The sequence below is a fragment of the Schistocerca cancellata genome, chromosome 1 (assembly GCF_023864275.1).
Source record: "Schistocerca cancellata isolate TAMUIC-IGC-003103 chromosome 1, iqSchCanc2.1, whole genome shotgun sequence".
NCBI lineage: Eukaryota > Metazoa > Arthropoda > Insecta > Orthoptera > Acrididae > Schistocerca > Schistocerca cancellata.
The window spans coordinates 363659639-363683993 of NC_064626.1; the positions used below are offsets into that span (position 1 = coordinate 363659639).

The window sequence follows — 24355 nt, forward strand, 5'->3', positions numbered from 1 at the left end:
AGCATCGAGTCCACCGATGGTCCACTGACGTTTAACGCAGAGTGAGTGGAGGGTGTAGGTCATACTGGAGGTGGATCTGTAATGTTCTGGGGGTGTTTTTCGTAGCACGACTGGGACCCACTCTTCCAGGTTACCGTGAACATGAACCAGTACGTTTTATTCTAGTATTCTCGGTGGGCAGGTGTTGCCCTTTCTTCTACATCTTGAATAATACCACATGCAATATACAACATTTGGAGTGGGTACCTCGCAACTGGCCATTTCTCACAACGGCATATAAAGCTACACGTTTTCAGTTTGCCAAAACACACAGAAACTGGGCAGTAGCTGATTGGGGAGGTTTGATGCTGACGCTGCCATCTTCCAAGTTAACGTTAGTCGCGTTTACATGGCTCCATGCATACGTTCCTGGTTTGACAAACACTATGGCGCCCTATCGCACCTCGACTGTTCCGCTAAATCACCAGTCTTAATTCCATATAAAATGCCCAGGATAATTTGGAACGGCGGATGAAACGTAGCAGTCAACATCCCGCAGTCTGGTACGTCTACCATGGGATCTAATCACTAACGACTGGCTTCCACTGTACACAACGGAGAAAAATATGCAAACATCAGAAACACAACTCATTACTATGCCTAACACGGTGTAGGAAAGGTTTTGGCATTCAAAACTGCTTCAAGTTGCCTCGAAATGGATAAACACAAATTCTGCATGGTTTTCAAGGAGAGTCTTACAGCATTCTTTCTACAAAATAGTGGTAACGATGATGGAAAAGCCGTACTCTTCTCTCCAAAGTCTAAAGGCTGAATAATATTGAGATCTGGTGACAGGTGACAAGAGCAGATGCTACAATTTGTCCTCGTGCTCACGAAACGATGCGAGCCTTGTGATCAGGGGCCCTGTCATCTCGAAACCATCATGAGGAAAATTTACTGTACCTCGGAATGGACCTGATCACCCAAAATAGTCACATAATCCTTGACAATAATGAGACCTTGCTGAGTAGCTATGGGGACCATGGAATCGGTACCGCAGTCTGGTACGTCTACCATGGGATCTAATCACTAACGACTGGCTTCCACTGTACACAACGGAGAAAAATATGCAAACATCAGAAACACAACTCATTACTATGCCTAACACGGTGTAGGAAAGGTTTTGGCATTCAAAACTGCTTCAAGTTGCCTCGAAATGGATAAACACAAATTCTGCATGGTTTTCAAGGAGAGTCTTACAGCATTCTTTCTACAAAATAGTGGTAACGATGATGGAAAAGCCGTACTCTTCTCTCCAAAGTCTAAAGGCTGAATAATATTGAGATCTGGTGACAGGTGACAAGAGCAGATGCTACAATTTGTCCTCGTGCTCACGAAACGATGCGAGCCTTGTGATCAGGGGCCCTGTCATCTCGAAACCATCATGAGGAAAATTTACTGTACCTCGGAATGGACCTGATCACCCAAAATAGTCACATAATCCTTGACAATAATGAGACCTTGCTGAGTAGCTATGGGGACCATGGAATAGCATGATACGACTGCCCAAATCATCAATGAATTCTAGCAATGTTTCACTCTTAACAGCAAGTAGTCTGCGTCATTGGCTTCCTAGGGCGTACACCAGATGTAAACAGGACCATAAGTTGGAAACAGTGTGTAACAAGACTCATCGACCGTCTGTCAACATCACTCAACACACACTTTCGTCTGCGTTCTCAGTTAGCTGACGATGTTTTTTCACTTTCCCTGTGTGCAATATAAATCTTCAACACAGTACCTCTTGAAACACCAAACACTTCGGCTACCTTGTTTACGGAAGCACCTCCCCCCCCCCCCACCCTAAAACCCATATGAGCACTAACAATTTGCCAACGTTCGAATGCACTCAGCTCCGACATAATGCACTGCAACTACACAGAACATTGTTGTGATCATACACAGAACATTGTTGTGATCATGACTGACACTCGGAACATATTCCACGGGTACCGTTCGTGGTCAAATATTGTGCAACTGCGCAACCTGCAGGCTAGACTATCATCTGCATTTATGCTGAAGCACACATTTCTTGTGGTGTTTCTGTATTTTTGTGCAGCCCCTGTATATGGCATAGCTGAAGAAACTCATGGACTATCAATCACCCCAGAACTGGGGCATTTATCAAGCCTAGGGGTGTGTTAGAGGGGGACCAATTTCTTGTTCAGTGTGCTTAAATGGACTCAAGGACTCACGATCATTCAAGCGCCAGCAGGTTAGTGAATAATTTTTTTTTTTAAAGAGGTGAACAATCGTGGCTGCAAAACCGTCTTCATTAGTTTATATTTTGGCAATAACACGTTCCGCCTCCCCCCATGAACCATGGACCTTGCCGTTGGTGGGGAGGCTTGCGTGCCTCAGCGATACAGATGGCCGTACCGTAGGTGCAACCACAACGGAGGGGTATCTGTTGAGAGGCCAGACAAACATGTGGTTCCTGAAGAGGGGCAGCAGCCTTTTCAGTAGTTGCAGGGGCAACAGTCTGGATGATTGACTGATCTGGCCTTGTAACATTAACCAAAACGGCCTTGCTGTGCTGGTACTGCGAACGGCTGAAAGCAAGGGGAAACTACGGCCGTAATTTTTCCCGAGGACATGCAGCTCTACTGTATGATTAAATGATGATGGCGTCCTCTTGGGTAAAATATTCCGGAGGTAAAATAGTCCCCCATTCGGATCTCCGGGCGGGGACTACTCAAGAGGACGTTGTTATCAGGAGAAAGAAAACTGGCATTCTACGGATCGGAGCGTGGAATGTCAGATCCCTTAATCGGGCAGGTAGGTTAGAAAATTTAAAAAGGGAAATGGATAGGTTAAAGTTAGATATAGTGGGAATGAGTGAAGTTCGGTGGCAGGAGGAACAAGACTTTTGGTCAGGTAATTACAGGGTTATAAATACAAAATCAAGTAGGGGTAATGCAGGAGTAGGTTTAATAATGAATAAAAAAATAGGAGTGCGGGTTAGCTACTACAAACAGCATAGTGAACGCATTATTGTGGCCAAGATAGACACAAAGCCCATGCCTACTACAGTAGTACAAGTTTATATGCCAACTACCTCTGCAGATGATGAAGAAATAGATGAAATGTATGACGAGATAAAAGAAATTATTCAGGTAGTGAAGGGAGACGAAAATTTAATAGTCATGGGTGACTGGAATTAGTCAGTAGGAAAAGGGAGAGAAGGAAACATAGTAGGTGAATATGGATTGGGGGGAAGGAATGAAAGAGGAAGCCGCCTTGTAGAATTTTGCACAGAGCATAACTTAATCATAGCCAACACTTGGTTCAAGAACCATAAAAGAAGGTTGTATACCTGGAAGAATCCTGGACATACTAAAAGGTATCAGATAGATTATATAATGGTAAGACAGATTTAGGAACCAGGTTTTAAATTGTAAGACATTTCCTGGGGCAGATGTGGATTCTGACCACAATCTATTGGTTATGAACTGCAGATTGAAACTGAAGAAACTGCAAAAAGGTGGGAATTTAAGGAGATGGGACCTGGATAAACTGAAAGAACCAGAGGTTGTAGAGAGTTTCAGGGAGAGCATAAGGGAACAATTGACAGGAATGGGGGAAAGAAATACAGTAGAAGAAGAATGGGTAGCTCTGAGGGATGAAGTAGTGAAGGCAGCAGAGGATCAAGTAGGTAAAAAGACGAGGACTAATAGAAATCCTTGGGTAACAGAAGAAATATTGAATTTAATTGATGAAAGGAGAAAATATAAAAATGCAGTAAATGAAGCAGGCAAAAAGGAATACAAACGTCTCAAAAATGATATCGACAGGAAGTGCAAAATGGCTAAGCAGGGATGGCTAGAGGACAAATGGAAGGATGTAGAGGCTTGTCTCACTAGGGGTAAGATAGATACTGCCTACAGGAAAATTAAAGAGACCTTTGGAGAGAAGAGAACCACTTGTATTAATATCAAGAGCTCAGATGGCAACCCAGTTCTAAGCAAAGAAGGGAAGGCAGAAAGGTGGAAGGAGTATATAGAGGGTTTATACAAGGGCGATGTACTTGAGGACAATATTATGGAAATGGAAGAGGATGTAGATGAAGACGAAATGGGAGCTAAGATACTGCGTGAACAGTTTGACAGAGCACTGAAAGACCTGAGTCGAAACAAGGCCCCGGGAGTAGACAACATTCCATTTGAACTACTGATTGCCTCGGGAGAGCCAGTCATGAAAAAACTCTACCATCTGGTGAGCACGATGTATGAGACAGGCGAAATACCCTCAGACTTCAAAAAGAATATAATAATTCCAATCCCAAAGAAAGCAGGTGTTGACAGATGTGAAAATTACCGAACTATCAGTTTAATAAGTCACAGCTGCAAAATTCTAACGCGAATTCTTTACAGACGAATGGAAAAACTGGTAGAAGCCGACCTCGGGGAAGATCAGTTTGGATTCCGTAGAAATGTTGGAACACGTGAGGCAATACTGACCTTACGACTTATCTTAGAAGAAAGATTAAGAAAAGGCAAACCTACGTTTCTAGCATTTGTAGACTTAGAGAAAGCTTTTGACAATGTTAACTGGAATACTCTCTTTCAAATTCTGAAGGTGGCAGGGGTAAAATACAGGGAGCGAAAGGCTATTTACAGTTTGTACAGAAACCAGATGGCAGTTATAAGAGTCGAGGGGCATGAAAGGGAAGCAGTGGTTGGGAAAGGAGTAAGACAGGGTTGTAGCCTCTCCCCGATGTTATTCAATCTGTATATTGAGCAAGAGGTAAAGGAAACAAAAGAAAAATTCGGAGTAGGTATTAAAATTCATGGAGAAGAAGTAAAAACTTTGAGGTTCGCCGATGACATTGTAATTCTGTCAGAGACAGCAAAGGACTTGGAAGAGCAGTTGAACGGGATGGACAGTGTCTTGAAAGGAGGATATAAGATGAACATCAACAAAAGCAAAACGAGGATAATGGAATGTAGTCAAATTAAGTCGGGTGATGCTGAGGGAATTAGATTAGGAAATGAGACACTTAAAGTAGTAAAGGAGTTTTGCTATTTAGGGAGTAAAATAACCGATGATGGTCGAAGTAGAGAGGATATAAAATGTAGACTGGCAATGGCAAGGAAAGCGTTTCTCAAGAAGAGGAATTTGTTAACATCAAGTATAGATTTAAGTGTCAGGAAGTCGTTTCTGAAAGTATTTGTATGGAGTGTAGCCATGTATGGAAGTGAAACATGGACGATAACTAGTTTGGACAAGAAGAGAATAGAAGTTTTCGAAATGTGGTGCTACAGAAGAATCCTGAAGATAAGGTGGGTAGATCACGTAACTAATGAGGAGGTATTGAATAGGATTGGGGAGAAGAGAAGTTTGTGGCACAACTTGACTAGAAGAAGGGATCGTTTGGTAGGACATGTTTTGAGGCATCAAGGGATCACAAATTTAGCATTGGAGGGCAGTGTGGAGGGTAAAAATCGTAGAGGGAGACCAAGAGATGAATACACTAAGCAGATTCAGAAGGATGTAGGTTGCAGTAGGTACTGGGAGATGAAGAAGCTTGCACAGGATAGAGTAGCATGGAGAGCTGCATCAAACCAGTCTCAGGACTGAAGACCACAACAACAACAACGTTCCGCCTAGTTTAAGTCATCTTCATATTGTGCCTACAAAGAGAAATAAAGACTTTTCTTACAAATAGCATGATCTCGATGTAGTAAAATTTAGTAAAACTTTGGACTAAGAAGGAAAATATTAAAACAAACTTATTGGCACGACAGGTGTTAAATACGTAGGGTGCCGCTCTCGCAAATGTCTTAGCAGGTAGACGTCGTTATCAATATTTTAAGAACATTGCTGGTGCCCCTTTAAAATTAAAATAAATAGGATATAATAGCCCAAAGTATTCAGAAGCCAGTAACTGATCTTGTCCATCAACGACTCCAATACACACAACAGAAAATTCATTCAAAACAATTTACATAATATACAGGTTGAAAAGTATTTAAACCGACAAACTCTGAAAGGTTGTAGGGGACATCAAAATAAATATTTTTTCACTAACGTCATTTTCTCCTACGAGGATTATTTAAACCGATGGAGGCAGTATTACGCTCTTCAGTTGATAGAGGCCGTATTACGATCTTCAATAGTTAGAGGGCGTATTACGCTCTTCAGTTGTAGGCCACTGCTGTCCACCAGTGTAGTAGTGCATTGTCTCTGCTTACTAATGGAGCGATACACCTGGAGTGAGTACACTGATATGGTTGGTGCGTACTACATAGCGCACCACAACGGACGAGCTGCACAGCGGGTTTATCAACGACAATATCCTAATCGCAGTATCCCGCATCATACGACTTTTGATGCTGTGTACCAACGTCTGCGTGAGACCAGGTCATTTAGCAGATTACCTGGACAGGGATACCGTCGCACGGTAAGAAAGCTGCAATTTGAGGAAGCTGTCTTGCAGCCTGTGGAGCGGGATCTTTCAATCAGCACCCGAGCAATAGTACGCCACATGGGGACGAATCAGACGAATGTAAGAACAGTCCTTCGAGAGCAATTGTTACGTCCATTTCACTTACAGCGTGTCCACAACCTGGAACCAGTTGATTATCCACCCAGAGCACAGTTTTCGCAGTGGTACCTAGAACAGTGTGAAATGCATCCTACATTTCCATCCTCTGTGTTGTTTACCGATGAAGCAACGTTCGGGCGTGGTGGAGTCTTCAACATGCACAAATCGCATGTTTGGAGTGAGGATAACCCACATGCCACAGTTACTAGCGCTCATCAAGTGCGGTTCTTCGTTAATGTGTGGGTCGGTGTTGTTGGAGACTATTTAATTGGGCCGTATCTGCTACCTAGTTGTTGTCTCTTGGTCATAAAAAAATGGAAAAGTGTTTGTTGGTTTAATTAATTTGCCGCCAGAGAAATCTTCCTCTACCGGTTTAAATACTACTCATAGGAAAAAATTACATTAGGGAAAAATATTTGTTTTGATGTCCCCTACAACCTCCCAGAGTTTGTCGGTTTAAATACTTTTCACCCTGTAGTGTTGTGTACATGGGAAGTTACGTTTAAGATACATAAGAGATCTCAGTAGGTAGTTGCCCTTGTAGAGTTTTAAGAGATTTCACGCAGTGACATATTAGACAAAATGAATCAGAACGTAGCCAAAACAGCATTCATGGCAAGGAGGCAGGAGATACCTTGTCCAGTATATGGCGCAGTACAAAAAACCCCAAAAACGGGACCAGGCATTCGGAAATGCGTCACAAAACGTAAACACGTGCGAAATGCAGTCGCACATTTTCTGGCCGCATATAATACTGGCTACTGGGCTAGAAGACCTGTATAGCTAGTGTGCGCCGCTCGCAGCAGGTAGCACAATGGGAAGAGAATTAGGTCAGAGTTAAAGAAGCGGGCACTGGAAAACTGATAAAATTCCTTTGCAGCCAAGACTGTCTAGCCCTTGAAAACATTTATCTCTGGCTGCTGTAACATCCGGCCACGGATTGAAAAAAGTTGTACAAAATGTGTGGTGCTGTGAGCGCGCGGTGGCTGGCACTCTGGCGGCGGCTTCGCTCCTCACAGAGAGCGCCGCGGCATTCCCAGGAGGTCGCTGGCGCTGCCCGCCCGGCCTCTCAGGGCCAGCCACAGCCACCTGTCCCCTCTGCCGGTCTTCGGACCTTCCGCCGGCGGGGCGCTCGCTTACGTGCGCGGTGGCGGCTATCCGATCTCAGTCCAGCGACGCCCTTAAACCCCGCATTACACTGCGGTTTCAGAAAATTTACGTAACGGCCGATGCGCTGTCCGGTGACCTTCCGGCAGCATTCAGGCTACTTATATAAAGCACGTCACGCGGCTGCGGAACCAGGCGGTAAAAGCCATATAGTTGCGCCCAGTCAACCGCAACATACGTCAAACAGGTTGCAAATAACTACAATTAGCAGAAAAATAGCAAAACTGATCTCAAGTTGATTCAGTATTTCTAGATTTCCGGAAAGCTTTTGACACCGTTCCTCACAAGCGACTTCTAATCAAGCTGCGGGCCTATGGGGTATCGTCTCAGTTGTGCGGCTGGATTCGTGATTTCCTGTCAGGAAGGTCGCAGTTCGTAGTAATAGACGGCAAATCATCGAGTAAAACTGAAGTGATATCAGGTGTTCCCCAGGGAAGCATCCTGGGACCTCTGCTGTTCCTGATCTATATAAATGACCTGGGTGACAATCTGAGCAGTTCTCTTAGGTTGTTCGCAGATGATGCTGTAATTTACCGTCCAGTAAGGTCATCCGAAGACCAGTATCAGTTGCAAAGCGATTTAGAAAAGACTGCTGTATGGTGTGGCAGGTGGAAGGTGGCAGGTGGCAGTTGACGCTAAATAACGAAAAGTATGAGGTGATCCACACGAGTTCCAAAAGAAATCAGTTGGAATTCGATTACTCGATAAATAGTACAATTCTCAAGGCTGTCAATTCAACTAAGTACCTGGGTGTTAAAATTACGAACAACTTCAGTTGGAAAGACCACATAGATAATATTGTGGGGAAGGCGAGCCAAAGGTTGCGTTTCATTGGCAGGACACTTAGAAGATGCAACAAGTCCACTAAAGAGACAGCTTAAACTACACTCGTTCGTCCTCTGTTAGAATATTGCTGCGCGGTGTGGGATCCTTACCAGGTGGGATTGACGGAGGACATCGAAAGGGTGCAAAAAAGGGCAGCTCGTTTTGTATTATCACGTAGTAGGGGAGAGAGTGTGGCAGATATGATACGTGAATTAGGATGGAAGTTATTACAGCAAATACGTTTTTCTTCGCGGCGAGATCTATTTACGAAATTTCAGTCACCAACTTTTTCTTCCGAATGCGAAAATATTTTGTTGAGCCCAACCTACATAGGTAGGAATGATCATCAAAATAAAATAAGAGAAATCAGAGCTCGAACAGAAAGGTTTAGGTGTTGGTTTTTCCCGCGCGCTGTTCGGGAGTGGAATGGTAGAGAGATAGTATGATTGTGGTTCGACGAACCCTCTGCCAAGCAATTAAATGTGAATTGCAGAGTAATCATGTAGATGTAGATGTACTGTCTGGAGCCGCCATCTGTTTCAACAACGCAGCTAGCTGTATCACAGTACATCCGCAAACACAGTTACAGTTTCCATTCACAGCAGCTATAAAAGGAGATTCCGTGATGATGTTACAAAGTTTCATGGATGTGGGAGGAGGATAAATGTATCAATTTGAAATAAGCGCCCCTAGTCCGGAAATGACCAAGTCGAAAAGTATAAGCGGAAATCTGCTCAAAACTAAGGACCCAACTCCTGAACCCTGATCATGACTTACAGAATTCCCACCGAATACTCCCAAATACCCTCAGATAACTTCCCCCGTTAACGCGCTACTAACGGCGCCCGTAATGTGAGAGACCGAAGATTCTAAGTCTACGGTATAGTAATAAAGAATTCAATTTGCCTACACAAGTTTCACAAGCTGCTACAGTTACACAACAGTTGTTCAAAATGTTGTCCCCCAGCGTCAAACCGATCGGGGTAGCGTTGTGGTTAGCCACAGGGCTCGTATTCGGGAGGACGACGGTTCAAACCCGCGTCCGGCCATCCTGGTTTAGGTTTTCCGTGGTTTCTCTGAATCGCTGAAGGCAAATGCCTGTGAAAAGGCAAGGCCGCTTTTTTTCTCCGTCCTTACGTAATCCAAGGTTATGCTCCATCTCTAATGACCTCGTCGTCGACAGAAAGTTAAGCACTAATCATCATATTTTTTTTCCTCCTCTCCTCCCCCCCCCCCCTCCCATCATCAATGCACTCATGGCATCGTCGCACGAAGTTCTTTCCTACTTGTTTTTAATATCCCCGGTGTCGTCTGAGCGGTGTCGCAGGCAACGAGAATTCTTGCCAGAGATCCTCTTCACTCTCGACAAGCGTCGTCTCGTGCACAAGACTTTTCATGTGGTCCCACAAGAAGAAATCAAGTGGGATGAGATCAGGTGAACGTACTGGCCATGAAACAGCACTTCCTCTGCGGATCCAATTTTCAGGAAATGTCTGATCCAGGTGTTGATGAACCCTCAGTTCAAAGTGAGGTGTCGCTCCATCAAACCGGAACCATATTCCTTGACGAGTAACAAGTGGGATATGTTACAGGAACCTGGGTAGCAACAACAGTACCGGTAAATGTGTTCTACTGTCAAAGGTATAAGAACTGCCACAGTACTTGCGGTGGGTCCTGATGCAGTTTGGAATTCCTGTGTGATGGTCTGGATGATGTCTGACTATTACACGTTATTACCCTCTTCAACTGTCGGCGGTCTCTGTCAGTCAACAGACGAGGTCGGCCTGTACGCTTTTGTGCTGTTCGTGTCCCTTCACGTTTCGACTTCACTATCACTTCGGAAACAGTGGACCTTGGGGATGTTTAGAAGTGCGGAAATATTGCGTACAGGCGACCCAAGTGACACCCAATCACCTGACCACTTTCGAAGTTCGTAAGTTCCGCGGAGCGCCCCATTCTGCTCTCTCACGATGCCTAATGACTACTGAGATCACTGACATGGAGTACCTGGCAGTAGGTGGCAGCACAATGCACCTATTATGAAAAACATATGTTTTTGAGGGTGTCCGGATACTTTTGATCGTATAGTGTATACGGGCGTTAGTTACATTCTCGTGACGTGGCCCCATGGAATTAAGGTAGCGCTGCTATCGATGGGCCGGTTCAACTTCTCTGTGCATACTGACAATAGGCGCATTTTAGCGGTCATTAAATGTTTCCCGTGTTGATAGAGAGTTGTTATCTTAAAATGTAAGACTTTCACTACGTTCTTGTAATTGACTAGTATTAATGATTGAAACGTCTGGCTCGTATGGTAAGTGATTTAATTTCTGCAGCCATCACTCGAAAGTAGGGGCAATTCACTCCATTTTGTCCTATCCAGAGTATAAACTTACGAGCTCTGGAGGAGACTAGGTGTTGAGCAATGCCGTGCGGGTTTCTTTGAATGAGCGACTTCGCGTCTCCATGGAAATGGAAATGGGCGTTTGGAGTCATTGGCCGGGAGGTCCCTTACGGGGCAGGTCCGGCCGCCTTGGTGCAGGCCTTATTACATTCGACGCCACATTGGGCGACCTGCGCGCCGGATGGGGATGAAATGATGATGAAGACAACACAACAATCGAACCCGGGCCCCTTAGGACGGCAGTCCGTCACGCTGACCATTCAGCTATCGGGGCGGACTGCGTCTCCATGAATGAGTCTTTGACCCAATGATGGGAACTGTATCTGCGCCTACTCTCGCAACATCTGTTTGAGTTACGTACTACACAAATACGATAGCTGCTTCAATGTCACGAGTAATAATTAATTGACTAATAATTTGAGTGATAAGCAATGGAATAATTAATAACAACAAAATTAGCAATGATTAATGAGAAAATTAATTATATAACACTCTTTCCGGTATTAGTTAACTGAAAAATTAATTTGCAGCAATAAATTGTATAACAGTTAATTGAAAAACTCGGTAAAGCATACGGACAGCTAGAACAATAGTTAACACAGTGAATGGCTTTGTAAAGACAAGACACTGGCCACTGAAAAGGAATGTTTTAAAAGATTGTCATTTTGTAGCTGTGATGCAGTCTGAAATAAATGATGTAGGATAAGCACCTGTCAGTGAGCTAATTCTGCAACTACATAGGCCTTGGTCAAAAGCTGTCGTCTCAGCATCTGAAAGTCAAGACAGGCCAGACTCTATTCTACCTAGCATAGCAACACTGGCGCCGAAAGGTTCCTTGGATGAAATCTCTCCCACACCGCACAAATTGGCTCCAGTAAGAAGCTTTTATAAAGGTAAGAAAACCAAAATCACTAGCAGTGCGCCGGCCGGAGTGGCCGAGCGGTTCTAGGCGCTACAGTCTGGAACCGCGCGACCGCTACGGAGGCAGGTTCGAATCCTGCCTCGGGCATGGATGTGTGTGCTGTCCTTAGGTTAGTTAGGTTAAAGTAGTTCTAAGTTCTAGGGGACTGATGACCTAAGACGTTAAGTCCCATGGTGCTTAGAGCCATTTTTGAAACTAGCAGTGCTTACAGAGAGTGGAACGAACAATACGAGACTGGAATAGAAGGTAGAACCGATAGAGGTACTGTAGGTACCCTCCGCCACACACCGTCAGGTGGCTTGCGGAGTATGGATGTAGATGTAGATGTAGATGTAGAAAACAAGGAAGGGTAAAAAGGAAACAACAAGTAGGCCTAATAGACGTCTACAAAACCATACTTACACCCAAGATGTCAGCAGGAGCTCAGCTCTCGTTTCCTTCAGAAGTTTTAGAGAAGACTAGGCTTAGGTCTCGGAAGGAGGCTTGGTTTTGTGGAAATGACACAAAAGATGATATGATTCAGTGTTTCGTATGCAAAGAGTGGGTTCATGAAAACGTGCTGGTGTAAGAAAGGGGACAAAAGTGTTCTATCGTGAAAACTGTTACTAAAGTCCGTGTGACAAAAGTTAAAAAGTGCACACAATCAATGTCTTGTTTGTCTAATATTAGGCCTAAACAGGCTCCTATGAACAAAATGTATGTAATTGTTTTCATTACGTATTTTCTACTGGTTTTTAAGCATTTTTACATCGACGGTGACATTTCTGCTTTTAGCTTCCTTGTTTCGAATACATGTTATTCTGTATCAAATGCCAAAAAAACGCCTACCAACAAAAATATGACATGTATTGACATTTATTTACACGTGAATAGTATTTAACAGCTATTACACTAAGGCACATTCGTGGAAACTGCCTGTCCCGATGAAGGAAACCAGTCACCTTGACTGGACCAATGACACGTTTTGTTTTTCAAGTATTTCATTAACAGTGAATATTCTTGACTTCTGTGTCTACTATAGTGAAATGCAAAAGATAATGTTCGATAATTTTCCTTGCCACAGGGTCTGCAACTGCGATGCATTTTCCCGCGGTGATTTTTTTGAATGAGTGACACTAGTGGTGTATCCAATGTATAACGTTTTCTTTCAGACAGTTGAAAATGGCCTAAGGCCGAAATTGCACAACCGTACATGAAATAAAGAGAATGGCGGCTTAAGACATCAAGAAATCATTCAATAGATAATTTTCGAGTTTCAATGAAAATAAAATATTTATTACAATATCCAAGTACTTTATCACATATTTTCTTTAGGTAGCCCATAGATAGCTACCTCAGCCTAATCCAGATTTTTCCCTACGGGGTCACAAATGCCTCGACCTTCTGGTTGCAGCATCGTGTCCATCTTGAAAAGTAATGAAAGCCAGTGTCCTATCATGTACTTGCATAACAGTTTGTGGAATAAACTATGTCCCTGACAGCTCTTGTTACATAGCTTTTTTAATCACCCCCTTCTTTTACGTGACCTTTCGTTAAAATAGTATCAGTGTGAAGGGCAAGAGCTCCCTTAGGAGCACGCAAGTCTACTTATATAACGGAAGTATTAGTCTTCCAGAACCTTGGCGCTCTACAGGGTCTCAATGCCAGATCATTAAAGCAGACAGGACTTGGCGCGAACCGTATTCAGAAGAAAAAGAAGAGGGGTGGTGGTGAACGAGAAAACAGCACCTAAAACTCGTTTCTCCGGTTATGTCCACTGTTTGCCACTCGTCAGGCATGCGGGGCCACTGTTTATATAACGCCACACCCGCGTACGCCAGCAAAGGCTCGGCTGCACTGTATTCAGTGAAAGAAGCAGCCATGGTGGAACAGGTAGTTTCCACCAAAACGGCTCTAGATCGCTAAGCCGAGCACAGTACTTGTCAAAAGATCAAAGCAAGGTGTCAACACAGGTACCGAACACGTCATCACGCAAAATATACTGATTTTTTACTATTTTCTAATCTATCATTTGCCTACGTCTTTACAGTGAGCGTATGTGAAATGTTTAATTCATTCATCTCTCTCTCTCTCTCTCTCTCTCTCTCTCTCTCTCTCCAGTGCTTGAGCTTCACGACGAAATGAAGATGGTAAAGCAATTAATAGCAAGTAGGCGTCTATTTACTGGAGAAGGTGAAATCAGTAATTTTCTCGCTCCCTGAAATAAATGTACAGGAAACGGCACAGAACGTTCGTGCTCATTTTAAGCGTATTTTCTATCGCGATTTGGAAGCTCATTTTGGTAACTGTATTAGGCGTAACAAAACTTTGTACCGAAACACTTGTTTTGTTTGTTTTTGTAAACAGTGTTGCATACTGTCCATTCGTAGGTGACACATTTTAGTTCGATTTGAAACTTTATTTGTTAATTTATACCACATATGGAAATGTTTATGAAGTCACATGATGATGTACTTACGGTAAGTACCCTACCACTTGCCTAAGCACAAGAACACAGCTATTTGATAGCTCATTTGCATTAAATGTACGATTAATTGTTTAAACCAAACTTAGAAACATAATTTTGTGCCATTTGCATCTACTCACAGGAACACAGGCTCAGACTCCAGAAATTGTTAACAGTGTTTCACCATTTGATCACCGATGAGACAAGAAAGATCCTTTACAAATGACGGAAACTTCAAAAACGAATTTTCGTGAAGGAATCTAGGAATATCTTGATTCACTGTTAACTACCGTAGATAGTGCGACATTAAAACTGTACTACACATCTCGCAGTGAGCTACAGAATCAATCATCTCAAACAAAAATGGCTCTAAGCACTATGGGACTTAACTTCTGAGGTCATTAGTCCCCTAGAACATAGAACTACTTAAACCTAATTAACCTAAGGACATCACACACACCCATGCCCGAGGCAGGATTCGAACCTGCGACCGTAGCAGCAGCGCGGTTCCGGACTGAAGCGCCTAGAACCGCTCGGCCACTCCGGCCGGCTCAATCAACTCCTTCGTTTGAATCACGAAAAGAATGAAACGCACTTTACAGAGATTTGTTTAGTACAGATATACACTCATCCGCCAGAACATTATGACCAACTATCTAATAGCCGGTATGTCCAACTTTGGCACGGATAACAGTGGGAAGGCGTCGTGACAGGGAAGCAATGAGGCCTTGGTAGGTCGCTGAAGGGAGTTGGCACCACTTCTGCACACACAAGTCGCCTAATTTCCATAAACCCCGGTGAGGGGGCGATGAGCTCTGACACCACTTTCAATCACATCCCAGAGATGTTTGATCGGGTTCAGATCTGGCGAATTGGGAGGGGGGGGGGGGCAGCACATTAATTGGAACTCGCTACTGTGTTCCTTGAATCATTCCATCACACCATGGCCTTGTGAAATGGTGCATTATCTTGCTGAAAAATGCCACTGCTGTTGGGAAACATGGTCGTCATGAAGTCGTGTAGGTTGTCTGCAACCACTGTATGATACTGCTTGGACGTCATAGTGCCTTGCACGAGCTCCACTGGACCCACGGATGCCTACGTGAATGTTCCCGAGAGCATAATGAAGCAGTCACCAGCTTGTCTCCGTCTTGCAGTACAGGTGTCAAGGAGCTGTTCCCCTGGAAGACGACGGATTCGCGCCCTCCCGTCGGCATGATGTCGAAGGTATCGGGATTCATGAACCATGCAACGCTCTGCGACAGCCTTAACATCCAATGCCGACGTCCGTGTCCATTTCAGTCGTAGTTGCCGATTTTGTAGTGTTAACACAGGCACATGCATGGGTCGTTGGCTGCAGAGGCCCATCGTTAGGAGTGTTCGGTGCATTGTGTGATCAGACACACTTGTAATCTGCCCAGCATTAAAATCTGATGTTAGTTTCGCCACACTTCGTCTCCTGTCCTGTTTTAACAGTCTGCCCATCCTACGACGTCCGACATCTGTAACGAGAGGTGGCCGCGCAGCGGCACGAAGTCTGGGCGTGGTTTCCGATTGGTTTCGCCACTTGCTGAAGACCCTCACTACGACACCCCCGGAACACCTGAAAAGTTGCGCTGTTTTCGAAATGCCCGGGGCAAGCCTTCGGGTCATCACAATCTGCTCTCGGTCAGACTCAGATAGATCGGGCGCTTTCCCCATTTTACACATGGACAGCACGCTCAGTGATAGTACATGCACCGTGCGTGTGTCTGAACATCAGTCACTCCTCGCCAGGTGACGCCTGGACGGGTTTGTATCAACAGTAGGTCCGTGGTCATAATGTTCTGGCTGTAGAAGTAGAAATTGACCTAAGGTCTTTTCATGGCCTCGATCGTTTCTGCATTCATACACTTTACTCAGAAACTGATACACTGACGGCTTTGGTGGGGAAAATAGCGAGACAAGTTAAGCTGTAGTAGTCTCCCAGTTAACAGAAGTCAATAAACTATGTTGTAGCAGTGGTACATGACCGGCTTCAGTGAATCTATGCCGTTGACGATGGGCTGCATGTCTTGCAATTAAATACTTCACTTGCATCTCCTAGTGTACAACAGTAGATCTTATTAACAAATTTCATTTGTGTTTGCATACTTTTAATTTGCGGATCAGTATCAGCCGTACCCTTGATTATAACAGCAGATTCTTATAGATCCTGAATGGATGTTATTGCTCTTAATAAAATTTCCTCGCATTGTTAGACAAACATATTTATTAATTTGATCTTCGTAGAATCATCAGCTGAAAAACTATGGAATGTAATTCTATGAGTTGTTGTTGTTGTGGTCTTCAGTCCTGAGACTGGTTTGATGCAGCTCTCCATGCCACTCTATCCTGTGCAAGCTTCTTCATCTCCCAGTACCTACTGCAACCTACATCCTTCTGAATCTGTTTAGTGTATTCATCTCTTGGTCTCCCTCTACGATTTTTACCCTCCACGCTGCCGTCCAATACTAAACTGGTGATCCCTTGATGCCTCAGAACATGTCCTACCAACCGACCCCCTTCTTCTAGTCAAGTTGTGCCACAAACTTCTCTTCTCCCCAATCCTATTCAATACTTCCTCATTAGTTATGTGATCTACCCATATAATCTTCAGCATTCTTCTGTAGCACCACATTTCAAAAGCTTCTATTCTATTCTTGTCCAAACTATTTATCGTCCATGTTTCACTTCCATACATGGCTACGCTCCATACAAATACTTTCAGAAACGACTTCCTGACATTTAAATCTATACTCGATGTTAACAAATTTCTCTTCTTCAGAAACGCTTTCCTAGCCATTGCCAGTCTACATTTTATATCCTCTCTACTTCAACCATCATCAGTTATTTTGCTCCCCAAATAGCAAAACTCCTTTACTACTTTAAGTGTCTCATTTCCTAATCTAATTCCCTCAGCATCACCCGACTTAATTCGACTACATTCCATTGAGTACATGGTGCAAATGCAGAAAATTATCCTATCTCTCCAAAAGCTCTCTCTCTATTATTGGCCTTCACTGGAATCGTCGGAAGTTACAGCTGCCATCTGGGAAAGGTCAGCAGGTGGCGGAATAGGTAGAGTAGTTGACCTCAAGGTCCTGGTCTCACGGCCGCGAGAAACAAGAGCAATGGTCAAATCTCGGCCAGAGAGAGGTCTGTTGTATGTTTCAGGATCTGACGTGCTATCGATGTGCCAAAAACGAGTATCTCCATTACTGAAATAAGAATTTGAAATTAATGGGAAAACCTGAAATTAAATTTCGAGTTCAACCGCATGCGCCTGGTGATCATGACAAAAAAAAAAAAAAAAAATTGTTCAAATGGCTCTGAGCACTATGGGACTTAACAGCTGAGGTCATCAGTCCCCTAGAACTTAGAACTACTTAAACCTAACTAACCTAAGAACATCACACACATCCATGCCCGAGGCAGGATTCGAACCTGCGACCGTAGCGGTCGCGTGGTTCCAGACTGAAGCGCCTAGAACCGCTCGGTCACTTCGGCCGGCTGATCATGACACATCTGACAACGACTCCTTTACAGTTCCACCCCAGTGACGGAGATTTCTGATGTGACGTGACACACAGCGTAGTATGCATATTCAAATTCTCCACTTTTATTCGGTATAGGCTTACGGGAGAAGCTGCATCCATGCATCTCGTCGGAAAATGTATATCAGCAAGGAGTTGCACGTCGCTGGTAATCTTACAATACGAAAGTACTTAGATATCGATCGTAAATAAACAATGATAATATTTTATTTGCGTCTGGCCCTGAGGAAAAAAAGAATGCAATAGACCAGCAATGACCAAATGTTAACGTATTTAATACGCCGCAAAACGTGTCTAAACCAAATTACGGCAATTCGTTGTCTAAGCAGTGAAAGTTGCAAGATTTCAGTTGAGAAATCTCTAAGTAGTGTAGGTGTCATAAAAGCTGCTCCTTCTTCGCGAAATTACGGTAAGAATGGAAATGGGTAATGGACATCAATTAAGATTAATGAAACTTCCTGGCAGATTCAAACTGTGTGCCGGACCGAGACTCGAACTCGGGACCTTTGTCTGGCAGAAGTGAAGCTGTGAGGACGGGGCGTGAGTCGTGCTTGGGTAGCTCAGATGGTAGAGCACTTGCCCTCGAAAGGCAAAGGTCCCGAGTTCGAGTCTCGGTCCGGCACACAGTTTTAATCTGACAGGAAGTTTCATATTAGCGCACACTCCGCTGCAGAGTGGAAATCTCATTCAGGAATTAAGATTAATGGACATCAGTTAACGGTTTCCCTATAACTATCCGAATTGTGACGCCTGTCACTGCGTGTCAGAGCATCAATCGAAGGCTTCTTCAGAGTTCGATCCCTGTACTAGCTTTTCTTCTGCTGTGTCACTTTCACCTCTGGCAGTGTTTCCAGCATGTGGAAACTACCGAACTGCACACTGGTTCGTGACCCATATTAAATTGCACGTTAACAAACAGGCGGCTTGGTACGTCCGTTTACAGGACGCTGAAAGACAAGCGCCGTGCCAGTTAAAGAAGGACGGTTTTCAAACGAATATTCGGAATGAGGATTCGCGCTCGATCTGTCGTCGACTGCTAGGAAAATTAAGACTGAGCCCTGGCTCAGTTCCCAAGCATTAGCAATGAAATCGGCAGCCGCCTTGTCGCAGCACTCACCAGTAGTTATTTCGGGAACCATAAAAAAGTTTAATGTCGACGCTGGGATGAATTTTCCGGTTGACGGCGATTTTCATCATTCTCCAAAGCTGTTTACAAGGTACAACTTTGCTATGGAATTTTTATAATAGTTAGACCCCTACGACTACAAGAACATGTAGATGCTGTACCGTAATTCGTGACTAATAATGTTATATTTCTTATACATTAAGAAAAGACCTTAATTTGTGGCTGACTGATGATTCTTCTTTCTACTGAAGATTTTTTGCCCTGGATAAATTTCATGTGCCGTTTATTTCTTATGAGACATTGTGGGTAGTACGTATTTTTTCGCTCCTCGTTCTTCGTTCCTCTTTATGGAAGGCGTTATTCCAGTTAGCAGATTGCTTTCACTTTACTGTTTTCACGAGCGCAAGCAGTCGATGCGCTGTGCATTACGTAAGAGGTAGAACAAGTACTACGGGACAAGACGAAAGCCACGCTTGCTTCTGGCTGTATGGTTGGTGCACCCTACACCTGGGACAGCCGTGTCGAACGCGAACACGAGTCAGTATATAGCGCGGCCCATTTGTGTGTCCTGTAGTCAGGTATTCAAATGCTAGGCAGCATTGAAAACGGCGACACAAACCCCACACTATCTTGTGCGAACAAAATACGTAATACTGTTTCCAGGGCTGACTGAAAACACGCTCCGATGTGATATATCACTGTTGATATGATTACCGTACGTTGAGACTAATTTTTGTTATAGGTGGTAGAAAATTTCCATACATGATGAGATTCAGTTGCTGATAATTTAATTCTCTTCCTCATTTCTGGAACGGGAATGCAAACATCGTTATGACGACTCGCCTTCTCTCTCTCTCTCTCTCTCTCTCTCTCTCTCTCTCTCTCTAGTTTCCGATTTCTCATTCAATTTGGCAGTTGTTCGCTTCGCTCTTCATCATGAACGTCCTAAGTGAACATTTGAAAATGCGAATAAAACTGCTGATTAAGTCACTGTCTCGTTACTTCGAACTTCGTAAAGTTAATGATAAATGCCTTACAATAACGTTTTGTGGATTTCGAAAACGAAACAGTCCGAATCTAATATGAGGCGAGCTTTTAATCTTAAGTCAAACCTATAAACACTCGTGACCATCTGCACAAGTAGCACAACTAAATGAAAATGGCACATATTCTCAACCAAAACAGCAACTTGTGTGTAGCACGTGTCCAGAATTGCAAGAGGAGGGAGGAAGGAAGGTCATCGTTCAATGTTCCGTCTGAACAAATTCATATAGGGGAAGGGTGTTTTCAAAGGAATGAGCCCGGCGTTTGTCTTATCGGATTCAGGAAAACCACGGAAAACTTGCCGCCACGGAAAACTTGCCGGATGCGAGTTCGAGGTCTTAAAAACTGTGCCACCTCGCTTAGTTCCAAAATTACAGTCACATCGTAACGTTGCTGGCATCGTAAAAGAAACTAATGTAATTCTGAGTGACCAATTCTAAAAGAAGACTGGCCACAAGGAAATTTTGCGTTTTCAAGCGCAGGAAATGCACCTCTTCGTTACGCTGCAGTTCGTCCTTGAAACAAAGTCGTATGTCAGCCTGTCAACTAATAAAGCTATGGACTGTGGTGTGTAGGTACAACAGAGGTGCGGTAGTGGACTGGAATCTGCAGCGCATGCTGTGCTGTGGAATACACGTTATATGACAACGAAAACTAAGCAATAAAACTATACAAAGATGATGTATGGAACACCAAAGGCAGAGAACTTGGCATCAGCGAAACCACATTAAGATAATAGGTAGGTTGGTTGGCGATATGCGTGAAGGATGGGAAAACACAGTACATACAGGGCCTCTCAGATTCTGATTATTTTTTGGGGACAGTCAGACTGGTATCCCACCGCCGTCCGGGGCGCCCCCAGACACATCTTCGCTGGTCCTCGGGGCGCAACTCGAAGCGGGACTCATCACTGAAGGCAATTCTACTCCCGTCATTGAGATTCCAGGCCGAAGTCGTGTCCAGAGGGGCGCAGCCCCGAATCCTCCCGCGGTCAGAAAAATGGTACCGAATCCTCCCAAGCCCGCAAGGGTCTGAAAAACGATGGGACCGAATCCTCCCTTTTGAAGCAGATAGCAGTTCTAAACGTTGTGAATACTCCAAGCAGGCAAAGGAAAGCATATGAAGTTACAGTAGAAGATGTAAAAAATTTTCGCGTGTATTGTATGTTTAAAAGTTTTATCTTTTACCTTATTTACACATTTACTTTTAGAAACTCGAATCATTTATAGCTTTTATTTCTTCATAATCAATTTATTAAAATAGCAAATCATGATTTCGCTACATATATTCTATCTCAGTGTTCATTTTATGAATTATGGTTACATTTCCAGCAAATCTATACGTCTTTGCAATACAGGTATCTCGGCCATGAAATCATTAACAAAAAAGTCGCCAACCATATCAGGAGCCAGCATGGGCAAATCAAATATGTACGACAGAAACCTTCCAATTTCATTTTTTGCGTAGTAGTCATGTGCAAGCCCCAATGTTTGTGTTTTTAGCCACCAGCTCTGTGTTAAATGAAATTTGCATCCTTGAATGCGAATATCAGGCCAGACCTCACTTCCAGCTTTCATTATGCTATCTTCAAAGTCAGAAAACATTGTTGATGGCGAAAAGTTCAAACCTACATCACTACATTTATCAACAATGCTTTGAAATGCATGCTGTGAAGACCAATGGAATGAATGGAATGTAATGGCCATTAACTAACCCAAATATTGTAAACAGCTGAAAAAAAAAACAACAACTTTGGACAGCACTTGAACGTACCTTCAACATATACAGATTCACACTGCGTTATTGTTTTAAGGTTTGCAGAGTCACAAAATCTGATCTGATCACTTTTTTCTCTGTGTTATTTTCTAATAATCACTTTGTCCCGTCTGTGGTTTCCACATTCAGCGTGTTGATAACATCATGAACATCTGCAGCATTCGTGGGCAGTGTTGGCAGAATTTTGCGCCTAGCTTTGTAAATAGATTTACGAAATTGTTCACATCTCTCGTAGTTATATCTTGCGTATCTTCTCCTTTTAACTTCTGGTATATTAGTTTTGACGGTCTCTCACAAATATCTTCTATGGCTTTTCTCTTTAGGCCAGAAATGGTTTCTTGCCTCTGCATTTTGTTATGAGGCATTTCTTCATGATTGTGCTCTTCTTGACACTCCTCAATAGAAATAGTTTTAAGAAAACTTCTGCAGCCATCGTGCTAGACCATCTTTCAGCCGTTTTTGAAAACCGAAGGTATTACCTTCCAAACCAACATTTTCCTTCCCTGAAACTGTAAGTTGCCGCGAACTGCGAAACAGGTAGCTGTGGTCATTAGCGCGGACAATGCTCTGTCGCATTGTGTCCGTTTGGGGGCATTCGGTCCTGTTACCTGCTTACCTACCTGGTTTCGGGATGATTCGGGGCTGCGCCCGTCTAAAGACGCCGCGGACAACGGTGGGATATCAACCCAACCGTCGAAAGCCATACGGTCCGACAACCAGGACTGACGATCTGGTGTACTATATCTTTTCACAGCATGACCCGTTGGTTGTCATCTGCGGCACCCTTACTCCACAGCGGTATATTGACAATATTCTACGCGCCGTTTTGTTGTCCTTCACGACAAGCCATCCTGCGCTTAGACTTCAGCAAGATAGTGCCCGCTCGCACACGGCGAGAGTTTCTAATGTTTTCTTCGAGCTTGCCAAACCCTATCCTGGCCAGCAAGGTCGCCGGATCTCCCCCCAGTTGAGAACGTTTGGAGCATTAAGGACTGGGTCTGCCAACCGTCTCGTGATTTTGACGATCTAACGCGCAATCGGACAATGTTTAGCACTATATCTCTCAGGAGGACATCTAACAACGCTATCAATTAAGGCCAAGAATGAGATTTTCACTCTGCAGCGGAGTGTGGTGCATATCAAGATCTGTCGTGTAGGTATCTTTGGTGAATGTTCGTGCAATCTAGCATTGCAGGAATGTTATGGATGTGTACGAAAATGAACGGAAGATTCGGGGTAGGACAGTGTCAGCAAAATCGCACCCTCGAGAAGTATGCATACAGACCGTTGAATTTAACCTACGCATCGAGAACAGATGACCCTCAACAGTGCAATTCTTAATCTTTTAATAGGCGAAGATATTTAGATTTCAAATCATCGATGCCGAATGAGCTACACGCCAGCACCTTTCCTCCTTTAGCTATGAAACAGAGTATCTTATCGCTCATTCCGGGAAAACTTTCCCGTACAAATACTTAACCGTGACGCGAGAAACCAAGTAGGAAGTAAAACACTGAAGAATTTACAAGTTGTACAGTTTTATGATCGAAATACAAATAGTCTTAACTTTGGAATTACGGCCAACAATGGTAAGTCCTTAAGCATCTACGCGGCATAATGCGCAGAATGTGTGTTGCGAACTCTAAGCTCTTCCCGACTGATAGACTCTTCGAATAGTTTACGGTAAACTAATTATCAACACGAATTGTGTTGGATGTTGGCAGTCTTAATGCTTTCCACACTTGGGTGCTGCCTGATTATAAGCGGAGTATTCGACGCATCGACCGCCGAACAGGTTCCGAAGTTCCTGGTATGCCGCGTATCGTCTGACATGCAGCCAGCCGCAGATCGGCTGCAAGAACGGAGACGAAAGCTTCCTTCTCGGCTCAACGCAAAGCAATGCACTGATTATAGTGAGCTGTTGAGAGTACACTAGTGTAAGTGTTAATGTACAACTAATATGCAGACCAAGTGTGCGTAATTGGTTCCGATGTACCAAGCAAGCCAATCACCCAGGATTCAAATGAGGGACGATACGGTTGTCATTGTCGAAAGCGTAAACAGTTTTTGGCCATTCAGTCTGGACGTACAGGTTGCGAATTAAAGCGAACCTTGTCACGATAATTCGAGCCCGGACGCTAAATTACAATCTCCACGCAGCAAATCTTTCGGCTCCGACACTAATCTGTAGGCCTGTCTTGAAAGTGCTATACACGAGCGCCATTTGCTCAAAACTTCGCTACACTGGGAAAAGTATAAGGCATGTGGAGTCGAAGGAGAAAGGTTTATAGACAAATTGTTCTTTTATTTATCGCCATTTGTGCAACGAGACATTACAGTCAGCCCAGTGTACATAAAAGTTACAGTTTGTTCTAAACCTGTAAGGTCAAAATTATACTATGAAGGGCAGATGATCCTAATGCGGATATTTAGCAATAAGGAAACGTATGAATATGTCAGTCATAACGAGAACTTTGATAAGCA

The 24355-nt window shown here is 43.8% G+C and overlaps 1 protein-coding gene and 1 non-coding gene across 2 annotated transcripts in view; one reads left to right on the forward strand and one right to left on the reverse strand.

The window, feature by feature from the left end:
* The window catches only part of LOC126176520 (leucine-rich repeat serine/threonine-protein kinase 1), a 389495-nt gene that overhangs the window by 204400 nt on the left and 160740 nt on the right, over positions 1-24355 (reverse strand). The window lies entirely within an intron of this gene.
* Trnas-cga (transfer RNA serine (anticodon CGA)) lies at positions 18474-18548 on the forward strand. Its single transcript has one exon. It is a non-coding gene; the product is annotated as a tRNA-Ser (tRNA).